The sequence below is a fragment of the Podarcis pityusensis genome (genome assembly GCF_964106645.2).
Source record: "Podarcis pityusensis genome assembly, chromosome: 5".
NCBI classification, from domain to species: Eukaryota; Metazoa; Chordata; class Lepidosauria; order Squamata; family Lacertidae; genus Podarcis; species Podarcis pityusensis.
In genome coordinates this window covers 84,088,749-84,115,770 of record NC_138032.1, presented here as the reverse complement: position 1 = coordinate 84,115,770, position 27,022 = coordinate 84,088,749, and the positions used below count along the sequence as shown (strand labels likewise).

The following is a 27,022-nucleotide window of genomic DNA, read 5'->3' as shown; positions in this document are numbered from 1 at the left end:
GGTTCTCCACACTTGACATAGGACTCAGCTACACTGGAAAAGAAAAAACACTTTATATGTATTGTTTATGCATTCTAACACTGTGACACCAGATGGCGCTGTGGGGTTCCGTTTTTGCTTACCCGATTTCTCATTCAAAGTTTGCAACACGTTTAACTGAAACGCTTCATTGATATGTCCAGATCCAGCCTTGGATGCATAACAAATGAAGACCTGATTCAAATGATCCTCTGTGTGAAAGAGATGCTAACCACATGATTGGGCTCCAGTTCATGCATTTATTGTGTTTTAATGCTATCCTGGCATGGGTTTACTGGACTGAGTGGGAATCACCTTGCCAGTGTCCCCATGCAAACTAGTGGACCTCTGTGGGAAGAGCATTCAGAACATTACTGCTGGTAAATGGAATTCTATTAACATGGCTGCAATTTTCATCAATTCTGGAAAAAGTTTGAAACAAGGCTCTGTTGAGTCCAGCAGTGACAGCCCAACCCTGCCTTTCGACCCATTTCTACATTTTGAAAACACTTATTTCACTCAGGCGCCCAATCTGAAGGCATTAGCAACAACTTTAAAAGAGTGTATACTGTATTTTCCCCTGGGCCCTTATCTTCTATTTTATACAAGTGAAACATTGTGCATTATGTAATGGTAACTAGGATACATCTGGTCTCTGACAAGGTTTTGAAGAAATTTATTTTTTGAAAGCTGTTGTAACAAAAGTTTGTTCTCTGTCTTCAGATGTGAATTAGTTAAAACTAATTGTCTTTCAAGGTGTTTTTGTGTTTCATTTTACTTCCAGATCTGTCCCCCACTTAACACATGAATAATGGACAGTGGTTTGGAAAAGTAAAGCAGCTTTTTTTTTTAAGGAAAAAAAAGTGTTGCTAGGGAATTTCATTTTTTATGTAGATGATGTATGGTTCCTTGAAGATTGTAAATCTGTGGAGATAGTTAAACAGAGTAGAAATGAATGTGTGGAGGAGAATGCTTACAGGCTTCATCCATTGTGTGTTGATCAAAATGAGAGTGTAAGGATCCACATGCCTAGACTCAAAATGCACAGTTGGTACGCTGCTTGTTTATAGAAAATGTGAAAAAACAGCTGCCCCGCCAAGTGTAAGAATATTTTTTGCCCCTTAAAGTTTAACCCAACCTTTAGAGGACAATTAATTCACACCTTACTGAAATGTCTGAAAATTGCTAGACCGAATACTTCAGTTCAGCAATACTTAGTGTGATACATTATCTTCTAATGCATTTTGTATGTTCTTTGAGCAGTCCACAAGAGTACGTTGACCAGCCTATGGGCACACTAACCATACTGCCCTGTGCATTTTTCCAAAATCCCTTGGATATTATACATGTCTACTGGGCAATGGGATATGCAAGATGTCAATCTCATCCTGCCAGTATTTATGTCAATCCCTCTTTCAACTCACCCTAACCACAACAACATAGTCTGCATTGTCATCTAAAGAAATAAAACAATAGGTTCGTCTCACCATGCGAGTCCAGATCTCCTTTAGTGGATGAACCCCTAACCCCTGGGAAGGACAGTGATTTCCAGTATGAGGAGCAATGTGTAAACAGAGGGCCTTGAAATGTGAAATATACAGAACACCACAAAAGACTTTAGGTTCTCTTTTTCCTGAAAAGCATTTCAGTTCTGAGACATAGCAGAGTGTATGTAAGCTCCATGTTTAACATGTACCTTTCTGCTGGAATGTCCACTGATTAATCCATTTCTGTCAACCAGCACCTGCCTGTTAACCAATCTAAATAATCTTTATGTTGTTTCTGTTCGCATCCTATAACCAGAAGCTCAGTATAGGCAATAGGCTTGTTAGTCTAGCTCTGTTTGGGTGTGAGGTTCATGTAGTTCTACATTACAGAGATTCCTGTGTGCACCCAGCAGGCTCCCCTCTGCATACATGCCCTTGATGAAGGGGGCACAGCAATGGAGGTGGGTCCAGTAGGTGTGGCTGCACTTATCCATGCCACACAATTGTAGTTTTCAATGTCAAGCACAAATGTCAGACTTTGTTTTGTCTGGACACAATTTGACATATCTGCTTATGATTACAGGGCAGTAACCAATAGCTGTATCTTGGATGCTATGATGTGTAAACTTTTGATATTTATAGAATTCAAACATATAATATCCTCAGTAATTTTTACATCTCTGGAAATTTAGCCAGTGTTGTGCTCACATGGTAGACAGGAGGAGCAGGCCGAGAGAGCATGCCTTGGCGCAGAGTTAGTGATTTCTTGGCTGGGGCAAGATTTGAATTTGGGTTTTTCTGGTTCATAGCTCAGTCTCTTAACCACTGCACCAACTTTCTTTGCTAGCAAAGCTAACCTTTTCACTAAAGCAAAGTTGCAGTACTTTATGAAGTGGCTGGGCAGTGGAAAATGAAAACTTACATGAGAAATGAAATGGAAAACCTCTCAGGACCTGTGTGTAGCCTCCATTCTGTGAGGCTTATTTAAACAATATGGGCTGGGTATTGTGTGTCTGACTTGGCGCAAATTCGCAGGTCTTATACATTTCATTATTTACAGGAAAGAAATTAGCAGGAATGAGTAGAGTGGAAGTCACTCTAATCCCAAAGCTCTCTATGGAATTGTGGTCCAGCTTGCTGTGTCAATGCAGTTTAGCCCTCACAACATTTACAAATAGGCAAGAACTAGCTGAAGATCATGAAGTCAGCAGAAGACTTATGAAGCAAAGGATTAACTCAACTGCTGTTTGTTCTTTCTAATTCTCTCTGTTTATATTAGACAGAAAGGAGAAGTTGACAGTTGTATTACAGTGTCAGAGCGTGTATGGGATTGAAACAATATGCTTTTGAGGAAGCCAAGTATAGTCCCTGTTGTGGAAATAGTTAGATTTACTTCTTTCCTTTCAAACCATGCTGGGTTGCCCAGACTTCTTATTAACTGGGATTCCTACAAACCATGCCTTCCCTTCTTGCCTCTGAGAACTACAGAGAGTAGATTCTGCTCTGAGCGCTGTTGCTCTTGGTAAAATGGATGGCAATGGGGAGCAGAGGCTTTTCTGTGGTGGTCCCCTCCTTGAACTACCACCTGCCTAATTAGTTTACTGAAGTTTTCCGAAAGATGAGATACTTCAGAGAGTTTTCATTGGGTGGGTGTGTTGTTTTTGTGTTAAGGCTGTGTTATTATGCATGTGTCTGAATGCATATGCGTGTCCAGCAGTCACACCTCACGCACACTACCAAGAGGTTTAGGATCTTTTGCTAGAGCTATGATGTATGTTCATTATAAATATGTGTTTACATGTAACCTTATGCCCACAATAAGTTCTCACACAAAAGGAGTAAAGAAAGATTAGTACATTAAAGGAAAGTAACTCTCTCTCTCTCTCTCTCTCTCTCTCTCTCTCCCTTCCTTCCTTCCTTCCTTCCTTCCTTTCTCTCTCTCTCTCTCTCTCTCTCTCTCTCTCTCTCTCTCTGTATGTGTGTTTGTGTATGTTGCTTCAGACAGCAAAATTACAATTTAAGCAGACAGCAAAACCTACAGAATATATATACAAACACCCCTTGATCTAAAGAGTGAAAGAATCCCTAACTCTTCTTAAAAGCCTACAGAAAGTGTATGTGACCATTTTGCCACAGAACCCACACTAACAGCAAGACAAGAAACGGAGGGGAAGGGTATACCTGTCCTTAAGGCAAAGTGTGTGTTGGTTCCTTGATTGAGTTGAGTAAGGTGAAGTTCCTTGTTGGAGCTTGGAGCCATTGAAAAGCCAGGGTTTTTGTACTAATTTTAGCCAATGCATCCTAATGGAATGGGCTTGAGAGGAGCAATTCCTATACTTCCAATATTTCTATCGTTCTGTTGTGTCTCCCTAGAGTTTCCTGCATATTTCCCTATTTTTATTCTGCTTCATTAAAAGTTGAAATAAAATAATCCAAGTGGGCAATGACTAATCTATCTTAGTGGCAACCATAGGAGCCAACTCCTAGAGCTTGCGGTCCTTTCAGCCCCCCCCCCCCCATAAAATATTTGAGGAGGCCATGCCCTCCAGAGTTGATGGGCAGTGCCATTCAAATGATGCGTGTGTGCAGTACTGTATCATGTGATCAACTATGTGCGGCAGGGCTCACTTACCCCCCCCCCCAATATTTTATTCAAGTTGGCAACCCCAGGTAGCAGCTACTCTTTAACAGGTGTTGATAAAGATTTTGCTGGTAACTAGGTTACAAGTGCGGATCTATACATAAAGTATTAGGAATTCAGAATGTCTCCTGTATGCCTTCCAGGACACCTTTGAGATAAGACTGGTGTAGGTGTCAATAAAGTTCAAAATGGAGATCTCCTGTCATATTAAGTTACAACCTTTACTCGAGCCGCGATTTATAGTAATAAACAATAGAAAAATATTCGATTCATGCACACTTACTCACTGTTTTTGTTGAGTTTGCTGTTTGTATAGCCATTTGTTTGGTATTTTGTTAATTAGTCATATTTCCATTTAGGACTTATATTTGAGAATAAATAAATTATCAGAGCATTGTTCAGGAAGTATGTATCATCCCACAGCCTTCACCTGGAGTGTGTTGATATTCACACAGTCTACAGTTCATCAGTGTCTTCAGTACTTACCACTGTCTGACCAGCAATATCTTCATATGGGTCCTGCCATACCCTGGAGATCTATGGTCCATGATTCTAAAACAGAAGACCAAGTAAAATGGAGGGAGAGGTGTAAAGCAGGGTGTTCAAAATGCTACTCCTGCTGCTTGTTGGCCAACTGGAAAAGCATCATTGTGAACGTTTGAAAACAGAGGCCATTCAACTTGATCTTGAAGAAATTCAGCATAAATCTCCGTTTGCAGTTCTAAGTGACTTTGCTTGCTTTTCTATGGACACAATCAAGAATTTGACCCCAAGTTCTTTTTGTGATAAACAAAACTCCTCTAAATGTTGGTTTAAATGTTCACATAGAATGTAGGTTTTGCTGGCACATTCATCATTGCAGTGGAAATCAGGCACAGAGGGTTGCAGTACTCAGTTGCAAGATGAATGTTCACAGTAGGTTTGACAAAAATTGCACATTTTGATGATAAATGCCAGAATATTCTGAGTAATATTTGGCTTTGTTGGTATCTCTATATTCAATAAAATTCTGCCTTTTTGTGAATTCTAGGGAAAGAACTTAAAACTCTGAAATCTGACATTGCAAATGACTTTAAATGTATCTATAAGCCTTAGCGGGGCCATAGTTGTTCTTGTGAGTCAAATGTCTCACCTTTCAAAGCTGCAGTTATTTTTCATTCTTGTTTTAGAAGCTGGAAATCTAGGCACAGGGAGGCCAAATCACTTGTACAAAGTAATTCAAAGCTTGGCATTTAATAGAAGTCTCAGGTCCAGTACATTAACCTCCAGATAGTTATTTCTGACCTTACGAAACAAGATGTTGGCTAACCATTAAGCCGATACTTTTGGGTTTTGTTTTGGGGGGTTTTATTGCAAGTTTTAAAACATGAATGGTTCAAAGTCTTCCCTTGGGCTGAATTTAAATTTGCAATAGCTTCAGCTAACATTGCTGTTTTGTCAGAGTGTTTACCTTTAGAGGTGGGGGCCACACAGTTTGGTCATTGTTATGTGGTTTTAAAAATTGAATCTTCTTGGCACATGCCACATTAAATGATGCCGGCTGGGATCCACAGAGGAACTGTCTGTGCATGCAGAGCACTTCTGTGCATGCACAGGCAGGAGACTGTTTGCCATTTTTCTCTTTTGGCAGCAGCATCTGTTGTCAGCTAGCAATATGCATTTCTGGAGCTCCTTCAGTTGGACTTGCAGAGGCTGCTGTAAGCAGGGGAAGGCTGCAGAGGCACAGTGTACCTCCCAGTTTCCTATCCAGCCACCCCAATATTTCTTCCTTCCACAGCATTACACATAACGTTTTTCAAGATATGCATATATGCATTTTCACTATTGCTTATTGACCCCCAAAGCACTCATTGGCTATTTATCCTGGGCTATTGCTCATTGTCTTTTGCTTGTTGAAAACACAGTAACCAAAATTTGCTCACATTCTCCATTCAGAAGTACAGTCTGGGCAGCTGGCTTAACTATATCAAAACATGCACAGCAAGCTGCTTCTTTCTTCTTATTTTAACAGCTCCAGCAAGACTTTTGCTGACTTGTTCCTTGTTCAAGACATTTGTTTGTACATCTGATTTTCTCTTTTGCTGCATAGGACACACTAGCTTGAATTGAGACATCACATAATCTGTATGTCAATTTAGATTACTTATTATTATTATTATTATTATTATTATTATTATTATTATTACTAGGGCTTGCCGATCAGAAGGTTGACGGTTCAAATCCCTGCGACGATGTGAGCTCCCATTGCTCAGTCCCTGCTCCTGCCAACCTAGCAGTTTGAAAGCACATCAAAGTGCAAGTAGATAAATAGGTACTGCTCCGGCGGGAAGGTAAACAGTGTTTCCGTGCACTGCTTTAGTTCGCCACATGACCCAGAAGCTGTACGCTGGCTCCCTAGGCCAATAAAGCGAGATGAGCGCCGCAACCCCAGAGTCGTCCGCAACTGGACCTAACGGTCAGGGGTCCCTTTACCTTTACTACTACTACTGCTACCACCACATTCCTATCTTCTCAGTCTTCAGTGATCTTGTTAAATAACTCACTAAAAATAATAGCAGTAGTAGAGAGCAAACTTCAAGTCTTGTGAAGCTTTGTATTTTTCTTATTTCAGGGTCATGTGAACAATGGGCATTAAAGACAAAAACAAAAACTGCCAGTTCTCTATATGTTGTGTGCGTGTTTTCTGCTGTTGTCCTCAGTCATTTCCCACATTTGTCAAGGCAAAGGTTGAAAAGGGGGAGAGGGGGACGGACAAGAGAAATAGGCCACCCATTCATTCCTGTATGTCAGAAGTTCAGTTTGTCATGATAACATTCAAGTGGTATATTTATCTAGCCTGCTACTGGAGGTTACAGAAAGAGTGGAGATGATTTTTCTTTTAAATTGGGGGGTGGGGGTGGAGGAAGAGAAAGAAAGATGAAGACCAAGAAAGAAAAGAAGGAGTTTGTGTTTTCAGGCTTTACAGAGTCTACTGGAAAGACTCTGAGCAGAGGGAAGAGTTTGCTGTGGAATGTCTACAATATGGCAACCATTGATATGGGACAGGACTTGTAGCTGCAACAACAAATCCATTCATATAAACAGAGAATCCCTTGCTGCGGAATGGGTCTGTTTTGGCTTAAGGTCTGAGGAACATGTTGCTTTCAAAGTGAATTCTTAGGTGTCACTTCCCATAACTTATTGCTGAAGATTACAAAGCTACTGATATAACATATTAGTTTGATGGACAGAATTATACCCCCAGTGCTTCCTGCTTTCCCCGATGACGCACACTAACTTAGTGTGCTGTGACAGCTGCCTTGATTTACCACCAGGCTGGGAGGCCAAGTGGGAGACGGAACATTCACATGAACGCCGGGGCCGATTCTGGCCCACAGCCTAGTTTATAAAGCTGCCCCATAATTCACCACAAATGTGTCACCATTAAAAGGGGGAAAAAAGGATTGCAGATAATAAATAGTCTTTAATTTATTAGCTAACAACAAAGAGATCAGAGCCAGTTGTGATGTGATTGTTTGACATAATATTGTCAAGGAAAAAAGCTAAGTTGACCAAAGATGTATATTACACATTCAAGCAGATGCATCAACTCTTGGCTTGTCACAAGGGGAGCTAAACAAAACGCCAAACAGAAGAGAGAACTGGCAAACCGCACAGCCATTTATCTCCAAAAGAGACATACTCAAGAGCAAGTGAAATAAGACATAGTTCTTTCAGCTTGGTCAAGAGCCAGATTCTAACTATTATAAATTAAATGTTTTGTGTATAGTGTATGGCAACTGCACACTGGCCTCTTCATGGCCTTGGGAGGGGAATGCTAGAGTCCCCCCCCCCCTCCAGATCTCCCATTTGGAGAAGGGCTGATTGTGTTTCAGGAGGTGTCTGTGTGTGTATGTGTGCGTGCTGATGGTCACAATGGTCTGATCTTTACATGCTCAATTTTAGTAAACAGAAAATTAAGCAGCATATTCACAGTGCACACTGGGATTTGTCCAGCAAATTCTTTCATTGTCCTGTCTTCTTTCTTGCTTGCTCCCCAGAGAGTGGAATGTTGGAATATATACTGAATAGTCATCAATAAAATGATTTCAGGTTCATATGTTTTTAATCTGATTTTCAAACTGCATGTCGTTTATTTTGAGGAAACATTATTGGCTTATTTCAGCCTGGTATTGTTCATGCTGTTAGAATGATTTGTATCCAGTGTTTTCAGTGTGTGGTTTTGTTTTTCATACGTGCTGAAGAATTTCTGCCTTGGGATGCAAAGAGAAAATGGGAAGAGCTGCATGTGTTTGCTTTCTTTCTGCTACATGCATGGTCCCCTCCCACTGTTCCACTATGAAACAGTATGAGCAGGTTGTCTGCATCCACCCTCACACTTTGGGATTCAGTATTTTACACACCACTGCAATAAAGCTATCCATGCCAAAACCTGAATGCATGGGGCCAGCTTACAATGGGCTGTCAGCCAGCATGGGAGGGCTTTTGGTGCACTTTTCCTGAGTTCCCTGTATGCCTGGTGGTTGGGAAGATGAGCCTCTTGAGTTCCAGGATGAGGCAACATATGATGGGTCATGAGGCCTAGTCCTGTTGCTGTAACTAGAAAGATCAAACCATGCAAAACCGATTCTCTTTGGTACACCTATGTGCCTGGATATGAGGTAGGCTCCAAAGTTCCGGTAGATCTGGAAGTACGGCTGTTGATGCACATCTCTTAAACTAGTGTGTAAAATGTGAAGGATATATGCATATTTGTAGACGGTGAAGCTGTGACCAATCAGGGTACCCAGGCACAGGTTGCTAGTGTTTAGGGCACACCTACTTTTTCTCTTTTGGAGGGTTTACTAGAGGAAACCCTGGTGTAAGAATGGAATAGCTACTGCAAACACAACTACGCTGTAAAGATAAAGCCTCCCTAAATTTTGCCTGCCCTGAGAAGGCTAGGGGTGAAAGGGTAATAGAAACATAGAACATTGTAGAGTCGGAAGGGACACCAAGGGTCCTCTAATCCTATCGCGCCAACCTCTGCTTAAAAACATCCAATGAAAACATCCCACCTTTCTGACTGTCAGTCTGTTTCTAGTTCTTGTCGCCTTCCATAATAATAATCATAATTATTATTATTTGCAGTAAAACTTCTCACATGGTTTACCAGTCAGTTCCCCTTCATTGTGGGTGAGAAGGGAGGATAATAATTGCAATTAACATTTTTAGAGCATAAAATGTTTGTCTCAGTCGTGTTTCCAAAAGTTCTATAAGGTAGGCCAGTATTCGTGTTGTGATTTTCCTACGGACGTCAACTGAGTCCATGGCTGAAATTAAGCATTTGAGTGAGGGATCTCTTCATTCAGAGCTCATTTGCTTAGCCATGATGCAACGTCAGCTGTCTGGTGTAGTGGGGGTAATGGGGAACAGCTGAAGAAAACAGAACAGAACAAAAGAAAAAACGCCCAATGCCTGCCTTGTGTTTGCAGCTCTGTCAGACTAATATATATATTCCATGCATTTAAATGAGCGTTAGTCAACCATATACTGAAATATCCTCAACGTTTCCATCAAATAATCAGGCACTTAGTCTGATTCACAGCAGGAATCAGACACCCTTCAAAAAGTGAAGGAATCTTTTGGCAATTCCGAAACATTCAAATCCTATTAATTCCAATGACAGTTATCCTCTATGTCACTTGAGGCAGCTGCACTTTTTTTTTCAGTGTTCACAGCTTTCAAGCAATGTGTGTATGTACATGTATGTGTGTTCGCGCCCAGGTCTGCACCCATGGACTATTTTTTTTATATAAGTTAAAAATATGCTTGATACCCTCAGAGGCCAAGTGCTGAATGGTACGTGCTGGTTCATTATAAGGAACTTTGTGCTTGTTGAGAACTTCAAACTAGTCTGCCTTTTTATACTTATTTTTAATGGGCTTTCCTAGAATTATGCTGGACTAACATTCCAGACCAGGAACCCAGGAACAAGGGGCTGGGAACAGGCTGTGGGGCCAGGTACTTCACTCACACATATTTCCCAGCCCTCCCCATGCTTTGTCTTTGGTTAGGGGTTGCATCAGGAACAACTTGCATCATGTATGATCTTAGCCAGCGGGGGAGTTGTGGGCAAGAAGGGAGGAGCTGGGGGGAAGTGCAAGTTGTCTCATGGCCCATGTTACATCTGCATTGGCTTGCATAGCCATGGTTTGTGGCATAAGGCCGCCACATACCACCCATGCAAAGCACTTAGGCCTTTCTCAGACCGAGGAGGCACAATCTGGCAGCTCCAAGATGGTGCCTGCCAGATCAGAGGGTAGAGACAGTATGGTAGAAACATACCCTAGTGGTAGGAGCAGAGGGCAGGTCTTGTAGGGTCAGCAGAAGGGCCTAGCTGTGTTCAGTTCTTCAGGAGTGAAGCTAATAGGACATGGGAAGTGAAGAGAAATGGAAAATAGACTGCCTCCTGGGTTCTGGCCTGCCCCTTTGCTTCTTCCCTTGAAGTCCCTGAGAAACTCTTGAAATTTTCTGTCAAATTTTGAGACCTGAAGAACATTCCAGTTGACATGAATGAAATTAACGCAGAGTAAACAAGTTATCAACTGCAGTCCGCACCAGTTTATTGTGACCGGTTTTTGTTTGTTTTCTTAGAGCCAAAGGAAGCAACCACTTGACTTGTCACTTCAGGTTTGTAATTACCATTGGACTATGGTAATCTATATTTTTCAGTGTAATCTACACTTTTCTGGGAGGCAGACAGTAGACCCCATGATAGGAAGAAGAGGTAACAATGTATGTAAAGGTGCTTGCATAGTAAAACAGCCTTTTTAAAGGAAGGAACCTCCTTTATGTGGTTGTTAAGTATAACAAATAGATAACCATGTGCAAATTGAGAAATGGCAGGTGGCTGTATTTCATTAAGGCTGAAACCAGAGGGAAATGCAGAATAATTCCTGATAAAACTGAGGCATAACCCAAAGTTACACATCTGCCATTTTGGGGAGTGTGCGTGTCAGAATAACACTCAGATATGTCTATTCGTGGGGTGATAAGGAGCAGATTCTCCTGGATCCACCCCCCCTCCCATCCTGTTTATGTAATTCCTGAGTGGGGGGGGGGAGTACACTCACTTGAATGTACAATATCTGTAATTCTCCTTGAAAGCAGGATTCATATTACAGGGTCAGAGAGATGCCCTGAATTCAAATAAAGATGGTACCTCCCATTTCAGGCTGTATGTTTTATGCACAGAATAGTCAGAGTGGGAGGTGCATATGAACCTGAGGTCCATGATCAGAGCTTGATCTCCATTCACACAGGTTCCTGAAATAGTATTACTCATGGCAATGGGACCTTTCCCTCGCAACAGTTTTCTGTTGCAATTTTACATCATGGCTGGGGAGTGAAGATGTAAACCTCTCCTTCCTGCATACAGCAGACCTGGTGGAAATTGACCGCCCCCATAGGAATAATTTTTGAAAATCCCCTGATACAGCTGCAAGGCATGCAATAAACATAATATATAACTGGGTCCTAAGTCTGTGACCTAGTGTGTCAGGAGTGTAAATGAAATGGGAAGCTCTGTAAACAGTTGATTTTTTAAAAATCAACAACAAATATTAAATATTCACGTATATTTAATGGAACTGTTTACTTGTAATCTAGTTGATCTACCCAAATGCTTTAGCATGGTGAGTCTCCCCACGTCTATGTTTGTATTTATGGTTGACATTAAGTAAAACCAATGCCTTTAAAATAATTATCCCTATCTGTGTGATAAAGCTAGATTATACAGCTGGATCCTGTATCAAGGACATCACTTAACTTCATTTAGAACTATGGCCGACTCTGCCGTGCCCATTTCTCGATGCTATAAAATAACCATAAATCAGGAGAAATGACCGCACAGCTTAAAGCTTCTGAAATGAGCTTTTGAGTATCATGCTTACAGGAATGTCAACCCATCTCAGTGTAAATCATCAACATGTCCTTAAACTTCCCTTGCATCAGTGAGATCCTCCTGCTTTATTGGTTGTAGGGTTGTTTATTCATTATTGTTCTCAGCCCTGTATTTAATGCTTATTTTAAGTTTTGGTACTGCATCATGCCTATGTGCAGTGTATTTTTTAAAATTGTATTTGAGAAACCACTGAATTCACCGGCAACCACAGATAAAACAACACTGGTTCAGCTGCAACACACCTCATCCATGTGTTTTATGCTGCTTCTTCAACAGCAGTACAACATCTCACAGAGCTGGCCAAGAGAATGTCCGCCAGCCACATGCGGTACATCCAAAGGGACAGTAGGGCTGGGCTGGTGGGGAATACAGCTGTCCAAAGGGTACACTCAATTCCTTGGGCTCACCTGAAGGAGTTCTTTAGATGTCAACTTGTTTTTTATATACAGTGGTACCTCGGGTTAAGAACTTAATTTGTTCCGGAGGTCCGTTCTTAACCTGAAACTGTTCTTAACCTGAAGTACCACTTTAGCTAATGGGGCCTCCCACTGCCACCGCCGCACAAGTTCTGTTCTCATCTTGAAGCAAAGTTCTTAACCCAAGGTACTATTTCTGGGTTAGCAGAGTCTGTAACCTGAAGCGTCTGTAACCCAGGGTACTATTGTTTACGGTAATTCTAAGGCTATGGGTAGCTTAATCGTGACAGGTTGAGACATATATTTATTGTGACAGGCTAAAGCAGTTGGCACAGGAGTTGGGAGCTTTAATACTTTGCCCCAAAATGGCACCTACTGGAATTAACCCCTTTTGTGCCTGTTGCTCAAAATGGAAGAAAGGCTGTCATTGCCACCAATAGACGCTTACCTCCCATGACAAATAGCCAGTGCAGGGGTGATTCCAATTAGGAATGTGACAGACCAAAGAGTTTATGCCGCCATTTCACATGCCAGGCTCAGCCTGACTCCTCCCTTCCCCATACCAGATTTTTCCCCCCAGTAAAAAGACGGCCATAAAAAGCCAAATGACATGAACAATGTTATGCCTAGTTAGGCCTTTCTTGTGGTAAGAAGGTGAAGTAGAAGAAATGTGGGCTGAGTTCCTATTGAGATGCAGCACAGAGCACAGCTTCAAGCAAACTCTGTTTATCCCTCAGTCTGGTAGCTTGGCCATGATTTCCATTGGAGGGCAAATGCGCAGCTCCCCAGGGGAATATTCATGTACCTGTGTCCCCTAGAGGAGTGCCCCAGAGTTAGGGGCATAAAACAGACAGGTAAAGCCATTTTCACCCTACGGGCTCAATTCATGCCAAATGCTTCCACCATGTGGCCTCTTGTCATTGCTACTTGTTTCTTTTCCACTTGAATGTTGGATTATCTGAATGCCCTTTGGGTGATGCATATGAAACTGCAGGCTAGTACAGTAATTCAATACCCAAGAGATAGTACATGTTGATATTATATATTGTATAGTTAATAAACTACCGAGATGTTCCTAGAATTTGTGTTTAGCTACTGTTGCAAATAAAATAAGAGAGAAAGAGAGGGAAAACCTTCAGATGGTAATTGTTTTCTGTCAGTAGCTACCCAGGATAAATTTGAACCATTGACCTGGAGGTGAGAGTCTCCTTATCCCATTAGCTTTCTCCTGCTTTTTGTTATCACATGGCGTGTGTGACGGAGATATGTGTGGGCTTTCACTCTGGGAAAAGATTAAAATAAAAATTATGAAGTGTTCTCAAATGAGGCCTGTTATCATGCAGGCCAGTTTTATGTCTATAATAACCCAAAGTCAGTAGCTGTACTCATAGCTCTTATCAATTTGCCTACTTGGGCTCAAATGGAGGCCACAGTTCTAAATTTCAGTCCCATTTTGCACTCTTGGAAATGTTCAAATGACTGTGATTATAGAATGCAAAAGCACATTTCTGTTAATCTTGACGAAACAAAAGCATTCCTAGTTATCTCCCCGCCTATTAACAGTAACAGCTATCTAATGATATTTGCATGTGATAACTTTCAGTAAAAAGTGTCCTATTAGATGTCAGGAAGTTAAGTAAATTTGAGCATAATCGTGAGCATTTTACGCATTATAGTTCTCAGTCTCAATAATGAACCATTCAGCTTAAGAGTTTAATGCAATTATATCTATTTTTTTTCTCTCTATAGAAACAACCCAGTGTTCTTTACTGAACATGTTACACACTTGAAATGCAATGGTTTTTGAGGGGAAACTTGGGTGATTATTCTGGTAGTGTGCATTCCTCTGAAGATGTTGCTATAATTTGTATAAAGTTTTATTCCTGTCCCCAGATGTCGACAATCGGGATCTGCATAAATATATTATGTGTAAATCTCTCAGCAGCTGCTTTCCATTCAGGTTCCTCCAGATATTAGCCTGTCTTTGAGTTTATGACAAAGTTAAAAATTATTCATTAAACTGACCTGCAGTATATTCAGTAACTGGAAAATTGCCTTGCAGTTCTATTTGGTTTGTAGATGTGATCACGAGTAAATTTTTAACTTAATTAATTGGCCGTTTCTGTTGACAAGAAATTTATGTGGTAATAATTTGCTCGAAATAGATGCCGACTGTAGGAAATGAGATATCCATCATAGGCTTGTGTTCCACCAGCTGCACAGTGGCTATTATGAAAGTATTTCAGCTTGCAACGACCCCACTGTTTGTGCAGTCAGGATTATATATACCCACGATCCATTGCCTGCCTGAGAGGCGCTCATGGAGGTCTATGATAACAAAGACTTTGTGATTTATGGCTTGCTGTGAAAGCAGAGCTTGATGAGATTAAACAATTTCATAGCACAAGTGTTTCTTAAGACCTGATTTGTAGTTGCAAGCTGATGGTAAATCACATTTATATATCCGAAAGCATGCTCAGCAGAGAAGTGCAATTACAGTTTAAGACAGCTACTTTTTATTTAATTTTTATCCTGGTTTTGTCTCTTTTATAACCTCTTCGTCTGCTAACCATTCACCTTCACAAGTCCTTTCCCCTGGTTGGGAGGCCAAAAGACTGAATTCGTGGATGTTCCTCGAGCCTTATGTGCTCACTTATGGAAAGCACTGAGGCATTTCGAAGCAGCTTTTTACTGGATCCTACTGTCTTTGAACTGGCTTCAGCTGCATTTCTTGGCTCAGTTCTGTGTCAAATGTTGGTGGGGGGAGTCTTTCTCACTTTAAGCAATTGTGAATCAGGCAGCAACACTTCAGAATGCTCGCGATACAGAGCATGGGCAACTGGCATTTGTAGCACATCACACCACGCATTAGGAAGCCAAATGTTTTTAGATGGCATTTTTGGTATGGGTTAGAGAAATATTTTTAAATAGTCGTCTAGAACTGCTTTGGGATGGCAAAGAAATTGATATTAGTGATGATAAACTTGCTCACAATTCAAAGGAACTCCTGCCGAGCTGCTGAATTGTATGGAATATCTCACACACACACACACACACACACAGTTGCCCAGGCAAAATTACATACAATCCTGTAAGGTCTGCCTTGAAGTTCCTTCTCAGAACCTTTATGCAACACACAAAGACATAAACACCCCTTTCATATGCTCAGCAGCAGGAAAAAATATTGGAGGGGCCAAAGTGCTTATCTGGGATGGGATTTCTGAGGGAAATAGTAACACTCTCACCTTAAATTTATTTTCTCTAAAGTAAAGCTTACTGGTTTTTGGTTTTTTGGTTTTTTTAGGGTATGTCTTTCAAGTAAACATGCTTTGGACTAAAGGCTTATTTTCATTTCCAGTTTTTGACTCAAGGTTATTATTACTATTATTACTATTTATTAATGTTCATGTGCATTTGCATGCACCACATGAGAAGAACATTGATGCATTTATATCACATCAGAAAGGTGGGGCTGGGGTGGGGATCATGACAGGGAACACAGTATTTAATCAATGATGTTGACAATGCAGAGGTGGTGGTCGGAGACACAAAAAAATCTGAAGGAACTGAACAATGTAGCAAAGAATGGAAAGCATAACATGCTCCAGTTCCATAATTAATTTGAGAAATTCAGCTTGTTGTGCCAGAATTTAGGAAGAGCAGAACATAGGGAAGAGAAAGATTAAGAAAAAGTATAGAAAAATAGAACAGGAGATATCTGCTCACCCATCCTTTTAGATATTTCCTTGAAATTTACTGGATTAAATTTAATTGTGAAAACTAAAACCCTTTTCCTTAACTTCTGTATCCTTACAAGGGGGGGGGGGACCAAACTTCCCCTTGTTTATAACTGCACATTTATGTTTTATGAACTGCACTTAAATCTGTGTTGATTGTTGTATGATAATTTCTTGCCTTCTGCTAATATATTATTTGCTGGTTGCACTTATATAGTTTGTGATTGTTAAGGGAACTGGGGGGAAATAATGGAAGACAGGGAGAGCAAATGCTGTAAGGACCACACAAACTCACCTACTCCCTTGTTAGTAATATTTCAAAGAAGGAATGCTGCCAAACAAATATTTGAAGTAGGGAGTGACCGAGAGATAAATTACAGGTAGGTAGCCGTGTTGGTCTGCCGTAGTCGAAACAAAATTAAAAAATTCCTTCCAGTAGCACCTTAGAGACCAACTAAGATTTTTATTGGTATGAGCTTTCGTGTGCATGCACTGAAGAAGTGTTCATGCACACGAAAGCTCATACCAATAACAAACTTAGTTGGTCTCTAAGGTGCTACTGAAAGTAATTTTTTAATTTTGTTTCAAGAGATAAATTATTTGAGTTTTTCTACTTTTCCTTTAGTGATGCTGATAGTATTAATGAATCGAGGCATATTGGGTTATGTACTGTTCACATTTCCCTCCCAGCATTTGGATCAGGGGGCACTTTTGTGAATATTTTAGATGGCTTCAAATAGTACCTCCCCCTTTGGTAATCTTTAGGCAACTGCTTCAAAGGGAAGTGAAATCATACTGCCTATTCAGTAATCATTGTTCTCACTCAGAGTTGGTTTCATTTGCCTCATCACATAGACCAGAGCTTTCCAAACTGTGTGTCGCAACACATTAGTGTGTTGGCTGCAGTGTGTAGGTGTGTCACACAAACACTCTCCACACTCCTCCCGGGGCTGGATAGGGGTTAGTTTAACCTCCGGTTTACTAGTAAAGCTGAATTACTGAATTATTGGCCCTCTTTGAAAAAAGTTTGGACACCACTGATATAGATGTTAAAAAGCATGGGGGAGAGGACGGAAGCCTAAGGCACCCCACAAGTGAGAGCCCAGGGGTCAGAACACACATCCCCTTGCCCAATTTCTGAATACAGCCCAGGAGGAAGGAGTGGAACCACTGTATAACAGTGCTCCCAGCTCTCAGCCCCTCTAGCCAGTCCAGAAGGATGTTGTGGTCGATGGTATCAAAGGGCGTTGAGAGATCCAGCAGGACTAGGAAACAGCTTTCACCTTTGTCCCTAGCCCACCGGAGATCATCGACCAGTGCGACCAAGGCAGTTTCAGTCCCATGATGAGGCCTGAATCCCGATTGAATGACAATTTAATGTTTTACTTTTTTTCATAAAATTTACACACCACTTGTTTGTTTTAAAAAAACACACTTCATAGCCGTTTACCAAAAAAAAAGTAACCGTAAAATCAGGGGGAAAAACTACAACTCTACATTAAAACATACAAAAATTAAAACACACAAGGATATTAAAATTTCATGGCCACAAGGAGCTTGGACATGACCACAAGGAGCCTGGTTCCATGTACAGTGGTACCTCAGGTTAAGTACTTAATTCGTTCCGGAGGTCTGTTATTAACCTGAAACTGTTATTAACCTGAAGCACCACTTTAGCTAATGGGGCCTCCTGCTGCCGCCGCGCTGCCAGAGCACGATTTCTGTTCTCATCCTGAAGCAAGTTCTTAACCCGAGGTAATATTTCTGGGTTAGCGGAGTCTGTAACCTGAAGCATATGTAACCTGAAGCGTATGTAACCTGAGGTACCACTGTATTCATTATCTCTCAGGTCTCATGTTAGCCAAGTGGCATGGGAACTGCAGCAGCAGCAGCTGACAAGGTGAGAGCCAAAACTGTGAGGGGGAAGAACTCCCACAGCTGAAACTGAGCTGCATTCTTTGGAGAACTGGCCACAGTTACAGCTCTTCTAGCCCCAAACTGGGGTGAAGGACATTCTGGCAGAGGGGTTAGAAATGGCAGGGGAAACTAAATGGGGAGCTTAGCCCAGCGCCGTCCTGTTTCCTCTGCTGCTTGTGAAATTGTGAACAATGAGAAGTTGTAGTGTACGCAAACAAGTGTTTTCCCTCAGGTTTCATCTTTGATCCAAGATTCAGGCTGGCTTGCAGCTGCTAGGCCCAGGAAGTTGTGAGGTAGGAGGATTCTGTGTGAATATAAATGATAGCAGCCAATGACTGTGTATATGTATCTGCAAAGTATATCTATATAATTGGGGAATTAAAGGCAGTTATGTTTAATTTGCTTTTAATTACATTCTTTACCCTACTTTAAGCAAATAAGCCTTTGGAAATTAAAGGCTGCTTCTCTTGGGTGACCTTGTAGGAATTTCTTAAGATAGATGCAAATGTAACAGGAGTGTTAAAATGCACCCAGCTACTTCTGAGAAAAAAACCATTAATGATACGACTCCAGAAGCAACTTTGGCGTTCACAAATCTTTTCTCTCTGAATTCTATTTAATGTGAAATATGTGATTACACGTCTCTTTGGACATGGATACTCCTCACCAGAGCAGCTCAGGCCATTTAACCTATTACTCCTTTTTCTGTCTGTTTACACCTGCATTGTGTTCAGTGTATAACTAAAAAAATATAAACAAGACTTCAGCAAACAGTTACGCCATAGAGATGCACACATCAGTGAAAAATGATTGGCTTCAGCTCCCAGGTGTGGATATTTTAAATAAAGCTTAGATTTGTGCGAATTGGCCCTTAGGCTATATACCTTAAGTGGTATAGAAATTAAATAATCACAATCATACCTGAGTGAATTGGCCCATGGTAGGTTAAACAATGGTAGTGTGCCCTCTTAGCTCTCACCTATGTGCTAAGGTGGGATAGGAAAGCTGGGGGGGGGGGGATTCACATCTGGCAACCAGTGTGCCCAGGAGGCTTAATTTGGTCAGAATGGAGTGTACACTTTCCAGAGTTAATGCTAAATACATTACTTCTGGTAAATGAGCTACCATAGCCGCTAGAGGGCCATGAAAAATGGTATCGCTTTTTAGACTCATCTATCCATGTACTGAGGGACGTGGGTGGCACTGTGGGTTAAACCACAGAGCCTAGGACTTGCCGATCAGAAGGTCGACAGTTCGAATCCCTGTGACGGGGTGGGCTCCCGTTGCCCGGTCCCTGCTCCTGCCAACCTAGCAGTTTGAAAGCACACCAGTGCAAGTAGCTAAATAGGTACCGCTCCGGTGGGAAGGTAAACGGCGTTTCCATGTGCTGCTCTGGTTCGCCAGAAGCGGCTTAGTCATGCTGGCCACATGACCTGGAAGCTGTACACCGGCTCCCTCAGCCAATAAAGCGACATGAGCACTGCAACCCCAGACTCGGTCACGACTGGACCTAATGGTCAGGGGCCCCTTTACCTTTTATCCATGTACTATCTGAAAACAAAGGGGTGCATTGGTTGGCAGATGTGAAATATATTGGCATTATTTTCAGTTCTACCCCACCACTTAGTTAATCAGCTACCTTTCCCCACAAATCCTGGTTGTATGTCCTACAAAGTGTGAGACTGCCATCCTCTGCACACATATCTAGAAGTAAGCATCATCACACACACTGGAACTTACTGAATGTCCAAAGACATTTTATTTGGCTCTCTTTTCAAATCAAACTGTTGCATCTAATATTTGTTAGCGGCTTAATGTGTTAATAACCTTACAGCTGTTGTTTTTCTTGCCTCTCTTGTTACTGGGTTGAAGTTTCATTTAGAAGGATCAGTTTGAATTGTTTAAAAAAAGAAAAAAACCATCCTAATTTTGCATACAGATCAATGTAAATTTATTAGCATTTATTTTTTTTAAAAAATTACATTAGAATAAGAATCTGTTTCCAAGCAACTGAAACGTTTCTAAATATTTTAACATTTGTAACATTTGAATGGCATAATTATATTGCATTATGCTAGTGATGGGGAAGCCTCTAACACTGATTGGTTGAGTTGGTGTGATGACATAGCATGTTCATGAACATTCTGTCATCTCAGGGAACAAAGCTGTCAGCAACAAAAGAATCTAAGTCCAAATTCTGTAAGGAAAGACATTGGGAATCAGGAATTGAGAAGGCTTGTTGATAACTAAGTACTGATCAACATATTATTCCAGGAGGTATGGATCAAGTCAGTTACTATGAGGCTCACATTCCTCATGTTTCCCTACTGGTCAGTGCCCCTCATGAACTGAATATGCCCATTACATGATGCCCAGGAATTCTCCACCATTTGCAGAGAACTTGATATGGAAATTGGTCTCTGGAGGAAGAAAACTGACTTAAGTGATTGATGTAAGTGACATCACATAATAATAATAAATTTTTATTTATATCCCACCCTCCCCAGCCAAGACCGGGCTCAGGGCGGCTAACAACCAATAATAAAAACAAGTTAATTAAAATACAATTTAGAAGATTAAGGTACAACATTAAAACATTAGGGTGCAATCTCTTCATAGGAGGAGAAAGGAAAAAGAAACTGATTCTAAGCCAAAGGCCAGGTGAAACAACACTGTCTTACAGGCCCTGCGGAAAGAAATTAGATCCTGCAGGGCCCTGGTCTCATGAGACAGAGCATTCCACCAGGCCGGAGCCAGTGTTGAGAAGGCCCTGGCTCTGGTTGAGGCTAATCTAACTTCCTTAGGGCCTGGGACCTCTAGGGTGTTGCTATATATGGACCTTAAGGTCCTCCGTGGGGCATACCAGGAGAGGTGGTCCTGTAGGTACGAGGATCCTAGGCCGTGAAGGGCTTTAAAGGTCAAAACCAGCACCTTAAATCTGACCCTGTACTCCACCGGGAGCCAATGCAGCTGGAAAAGCACTGGGTGAATATGCTCCCATGGCAGAGACCCTGTGAGAAGCCTCGCTGCAGCATTCTGCACCCGCTGGAGTTTCTGGGACATCTCCAAGGGCAGCCCTGCATAGAGCAAATTACAGTAGTCAAGCCTGTATATATATTGAGTGTGCTGTTTTGCAGAAAAGTGGCAGGTTGTGCAGTTTAAAAGTGAACGTTAAATGCACATCCTTTTTATAGTTTCACCTTTGAACTACTGAAGGTAGATAAGTGTTTTCTTTGGACTTCTTTTGTTGATAGAGAATACTAATTTTTGCCTTTGGTTAAAATAGAGTGTTTAGTGATGATTAACACACACACCCCAAACTTCCAACCTGCAGAGTTATCTACATCTTTAATATTCAACCTCATGTGCCGCCTTTCAGTTGGAGGCTTGCTGGCGTGAGCCATTAACCGCCTGTTGGATGTAACCTTGCCATGTCTTACACACAGCTGCACACGAGCCTCTGGTTTTGTACAAGAGGCTTTCAGCTCATACCATGCAAATAAAAAAGGCCGTTTAACTTGTGATCAGTGATCATATGATCCATTTACAGGGTGCAGGCTCAGTCAAGTAGAACTGGTAAATCATTAAAAAATGCTCTCAACACTCTTCCTGCTGAGTAGAACATCATGCTAACATAATTTCCCCCAATCTCCCTAAGTAGCTCACGATATGTTATTAGTAGATCTAGATGGTGCAGCAGCATATTTTCAAATACACTTACAGATTGTGCAGGTTTGTTTCAAAATACAAGGAATTCATTGGGTGTTTACTATTTAAGTTAGGGGGGAATGTTTTATCATTCAGTGCAACTGGATTCCATTGGTTTCAACAGCTTGGATGCTTTGCCCAAAAGCACAGTTGAAAATATAGACTAACAGTATTTTAGAATAAGAAGGTATTGTAATTAATGTTAGGAAATTCTGAGGCTAATTTGTAGACGCTTGCAGAGTAGAAGCAACTGAGGAATTTTGAGGACAGCAATAAAAGTTTGAAAAAGATTCGTGAAATTTCTCCAGGGGCTTCTGCACATCCTTCAGATGCTTCTTCCTCTGATCACTTCTGCCATTCATTTAACCCTAGCCCAAAACTACATAAAGTGGTACTACTTTTGAAAGATCTTCATATTAAGAATTTTCAGGGTAGTTCCATATGGGCAGTTCCCAATGCTGTCCATTCATTGCTTTCCTGCTATAATTTATACGTTGAATAAAATAGGCTTTCTAACACTGCCAAAGGTACTGTGCTTTTTGTGTGTGAACATCATGCAATGTTTCATCCATACTTGTGGGTGTGACATATCCATATAGGGGGTGAAGAGTACAGTTTTCTTGAGCAGTACCTTTCCTCTCCTCCTTGATTTATTTATTTTTAAAAAAAAACACAGGATTCCATCTTTGCTGCCTCCAGACTCCACTAGTCTTTCGCTTACTGGGGACCCCAGAATAAACCACCCGCTACAAATTTATTTCCAAAGTTGGTACCCCAATCCCAAGCCAATGTCTGAATAGGTACAATGGCATGCATTAAATTGCAGCTGATGTTGGAATTGGGCACAATGTAAAGAACCCAACTCCCAATATGCTCAGGCCTGGAAAATGCAGTTGGTCCTCTTATGCAGTACAGTGGTACCTCGGATACGAACAGTCCTGTTAATGAACACTTCAGACAATGAACTCTGCAAAACCAGAAGTAGGTGTTCCGGTTAGCGAACTTTGCCCCGGAAGACGAACGGAAGACGAATGGTGGAAGGGCACTGGCAGCGGGAGGCTTCAGTAGGGAAAGCAGGTTTAAGAACGGACTTCCGAAATGAATTAAGTTTGTAAACCAAGGTACCACTGTATAGGAATTGATCTTGGGCACCCTGGTTGTTTTGTACCTGTGCCGTACTCAACCACAACCTCATACTTGGATATCTGATGAGGAGGGAAAAGTGGGATGTGGGAAGAATTGAACGTAGGAATAAGTTTGGAGAGAAAATTTTGTTTGATCTCAGCCACACAGATTTTTAGACTTTGCAGAATCTTATCAAATTGTTTTTGTTAATAACATATAGATTAAATCAATGAAATTAAATACCAGCAGCCAAAGTAAAGAGGAATTTCATTGAATTTAATGTTTTGCTTATGTGTAATTAGGGTAATGCAAAAAATATTGTTGTTTCATTTTGTTATTCCATTCAATTTAATTCTGCATCTGGGCCTAAATAGTGTGTGTACGTGAGTTATTCATTTGGATAATTTTCTTTTAAACAGTTATTTCAAGGAGCAGATGCTGTGCAAGAACAGTGAGAAATTTTTGTTGGGGGGAAAATGATAATCTAGCTTTTGGAACCAGATTTCTTACAAGCGGGAGAAACTCCACTGTGTGAATTCAAGTTTAAAGGCATGGGCGTAGCCTGGATTTTTGTTAGGGGGGCAGGACTTTGTTAGGGAGGGGCGGGCCTTTTGTTGGGGAGGATAGAACTGATGTGATTGGTCAGTTAGTAAGTATTTCTATTGTTTTACATGATTGGGGGGGGGGGCTAGAGCTGGCCCCCCCAGCTACACCCATGTTTAGGGTAATGTTCTAAAAACAAAGTGTACGTAAAGAATAATCTCATGAAAATTAGAAGAGGGAGGAGGGAGGGTACCATTTGGATTTTCTGCCTCAATACCAAGATGCTTAGGACTTTCTTGGTCTGTGCTGTGTCAGTTTCTGCATATTTGAATTGGCACTTAGATGATGGTAGTACTTTACATGGGTAAGTGCAAAAAAGTGCATATGCAGAAAGTGAATCTTAGCTCATTTTTCTTTCACCTTTTTTTAAAAAAAAGATAAGAATACAGATATAGCAAACATTCTGAAATTCCTATGTTTACATAGAGTTTACACTTCATTGTGGCATGAACAGTTATACTGTTCGGCATCAATAAGAAGTTATACTGTTGCATTGACTGTATCCTGCTCTTTGTACTTAGCATTTTTGCCAACAAATTAAGAGTCCACAGTGAAATAAGATCCATATCAGCCCTTTCCATTAATCAGAGTATTGCATGTTCAGCAGACATGGGCCATTTATACGTAAGGGGATAGAATCATTATTTATTTATTTGCAATCACGGGGTAAATTAAGTGCAAACAAAAATGTGTAGAAATTTGTAAATGTGATCGTGCCAATATGTGCATTTATACCATTCAGATTGTAGCTGCCTCTATCTTAATGACTCAAGAAATGTTACAGCCAAGAAGGCAATGAATTCAAAACTAGACTCGGGATATATGGGGAAATAGGAAGTGGAGCACTAGGGTAGTCAACTTTTAGAATGCCTCTCCTGCCAACGCAAGCGCACCAACTCTAGGGAGAAGAGGTGTTGTCAGCCCCCTCAATATTCCTTATCAGGGGGCTCAGCCTCACCCCCCAAAATATTCAGGGGGCAGAGGAGGCCAAACTGTTGAGTGAGGTTGCACGCAGCATCTCCTGACACTTCGCAGGCCAGTGCAGCCTGCTGCTAGTCTGTTCCTGAATGGCCTGCACAGCATTGGAAGATATGTGTGATGTCACATGAGCATGCCAGCCACCCCCCTCCCCAAATCTTGGGGGCAACCTGTTGCCTGTGTGTCTATGTACAGGCCTCTAAGTGCCACATTACACACTATGTACCAGCCTTTTCAGGTTTGCAGCCAGTGTAGACTTTATGAGGATCTGCACTCAATCCTGATGGTCTATAAGGACTGATTCAGTGTCAGTGACCATCACCTTCTTTGGCAGACCATCTCCACATCTGCAGTATGAGGATAATACTACTGACATACATTATACGGTTGTTCTAAGAATTAAAGTCAGCAATATGATTTATGTGAAGGGCTCTGAATGCTCTAAAGTGTACAAGCGCACACCTAAAAATGTAACATGAATAAGACAAACAATTTTGGGGGGAGAAATGTGATCAGAAGACGAGTCTAGGCCAGCATCCTTTCCCCACAGTGGCCAGCAGCTGATAAGCAGAACATGAGTTGCTCAAGATCCTCAGCAAGTGATATTCAGATTCATAGTGTCTTTGATACCTGAAATGTCAATAGTAGCCACTGATGGCCTTATCACTCATGAATTTCTCTAATTCCCCCTTTATAGCCAATCATAGATACACTCATTAGAGAGCCAGGCTACAGTTCAGTCAAGTGAACACTTGATTACAAACCCAGGTTTGCTGACGTGTAATGTACAGAGTGGTTTCATATGTACTGTAGTCCAGACTAGACTAGCACTATTACTTTGGACATGTATTTTTACCAAAGAATTTGGCTGTCCCTTGAGCAATGTTCTCATGAACGTTGATGAGATCTCTAATAAGTCATCTTGCTGTCTTGGCAGCAACCGCAAGTACTCATGGGGAGTAAAATGGCTCATAAATTATTGGAATGAGCACTTCTAGCACAGATACATTTTGTATCAGATTTTTCTTTTTTTTTTTAAAAAAAAAAGATAGATAGGAGCCTATATTCAAGGTATCAAATTGTGTGAATGTGTGTTTGTATTTAAGATGTCTGTCTCTGTGGAATGTTTCAGGGCAGGAACACCTTGGTAAGATACAAAGTTTATTACATTTCTAGACCACATTATCCTTGTCAGCTAGATTAAAGCATTCTTGCAGTTCCTGCACAGTATTAACATAACAAGTAAGGAAATAATGTAGTGTTTTTACACAGAGCAGCTTATCAATTTTGACATTAAGTGTGTGAGAAATCACATGAAAATGTGAAGCAACCAAGAGGAATAATTAGGAGCCAACAGAACAATCCTGGTAATATGACAACAGAGTCTTAAAGCACCCTACAGGATTGAAATCATCAGGTTTACTTGACCTATATCTTTAATAATACAGCTCATTGCCCTTTTATTAAAGCTTGAGGGGAAGGGAAAGTGTCTGCTTTATCTTGTTTTAGGGGCAATCGCAAACAAAAAAAAGTTTATTTAGTGACCCTTTGCAAATGACCCATTCTCTTATTGCCAGTGACAAAGCAAGTCACCATACTGAAGACTAGGTTTTGTGTGTGTGTGTATTCATTCGTTATTAGATAGATGGATATATATAAACATATCACCCATACACATACATACACACACAAGCTTGGGTTGACAAAAGGAGGATAAATATATAATACTCAAATAAGATAAATGGCTACGTTAGCAGTGGAAATAACCTCCTGTTTAATTAGACCATAAGAGCTATATGGGACAATAAAAATGGTTACTGCTGCCCTCAGTCTCTGTTTAGGAAATATGATTGTGCTGGAGATAATTCTAAGCATTATTTATTTGTGCTATATCATAGGCTTTGTAATTGTTTGCAATGTTGATAGTTTTCAGATGTGCAGAATAAAGCTGCTTTTAACAAAATACTCACTGAATTATAAATTATATCCCATGAATTTGTCTAATCCTCCTTTAAAGCCTCTCAGATTGGGGGCTATCACTACATCCTTTGGTAGGGGATTCCATAGTTTAACTATGCACTGCGTGAAAAATTGCTTTCTTTTGTCCCTTCTAAGTATCCTACCATTCATATTTAGCAGCTGATCGATGAGGCTGAAGCAATCCAGATAAGCATGCACATGACTCAACAGCAGGAATATGCAAGCTTGCAAATGTTGAGCTGAGCTTTTTGATTGCCTGGACCATGGTCAATTTAGAATGCATATTCCTGGGCAAAAAGTGTAATCGGGACATTCGCCTGCAGAGAGTCCTGAACTTGAAGTCTGGTAGATATTTAGGGATGTGTACACACAACATTGTATCCAAGAATCAGTGCTTATAATAATTATAACATTTATTAACTATTTACTAGTTTTTTTTTCTATATAGTCCACACAACAACCTAGAT

General features: G+C 40.9%; 1 protein-coding gene and 1 long non-coding RNA gene across 2 annotated transcripts in view; one reads left to right on the top strand and one right to left on the bottom strand.

Annotated features, from left to right (window-relative positions):
- Positions 1–27,022, top strand: part of LRMDA (leucine rich melanocyte differentiation associated) — a 755,532-nt gene that overhangs the window by 569,665 nt on the left and 158,845 nt on the right.
- On the bottom strand, positions 891–5,309 carry LOC308478284. The gene is made up of 3 exons (XR_013987019.1): positions 5,279–5,309; positions 4,633–4,698; positions 891–942 (listed from the first exon to the last, which is right to left on the bottom strand). It is a non-coding gene; the product is annotated as an uncharacterized lncRNA (long non-coding RNA).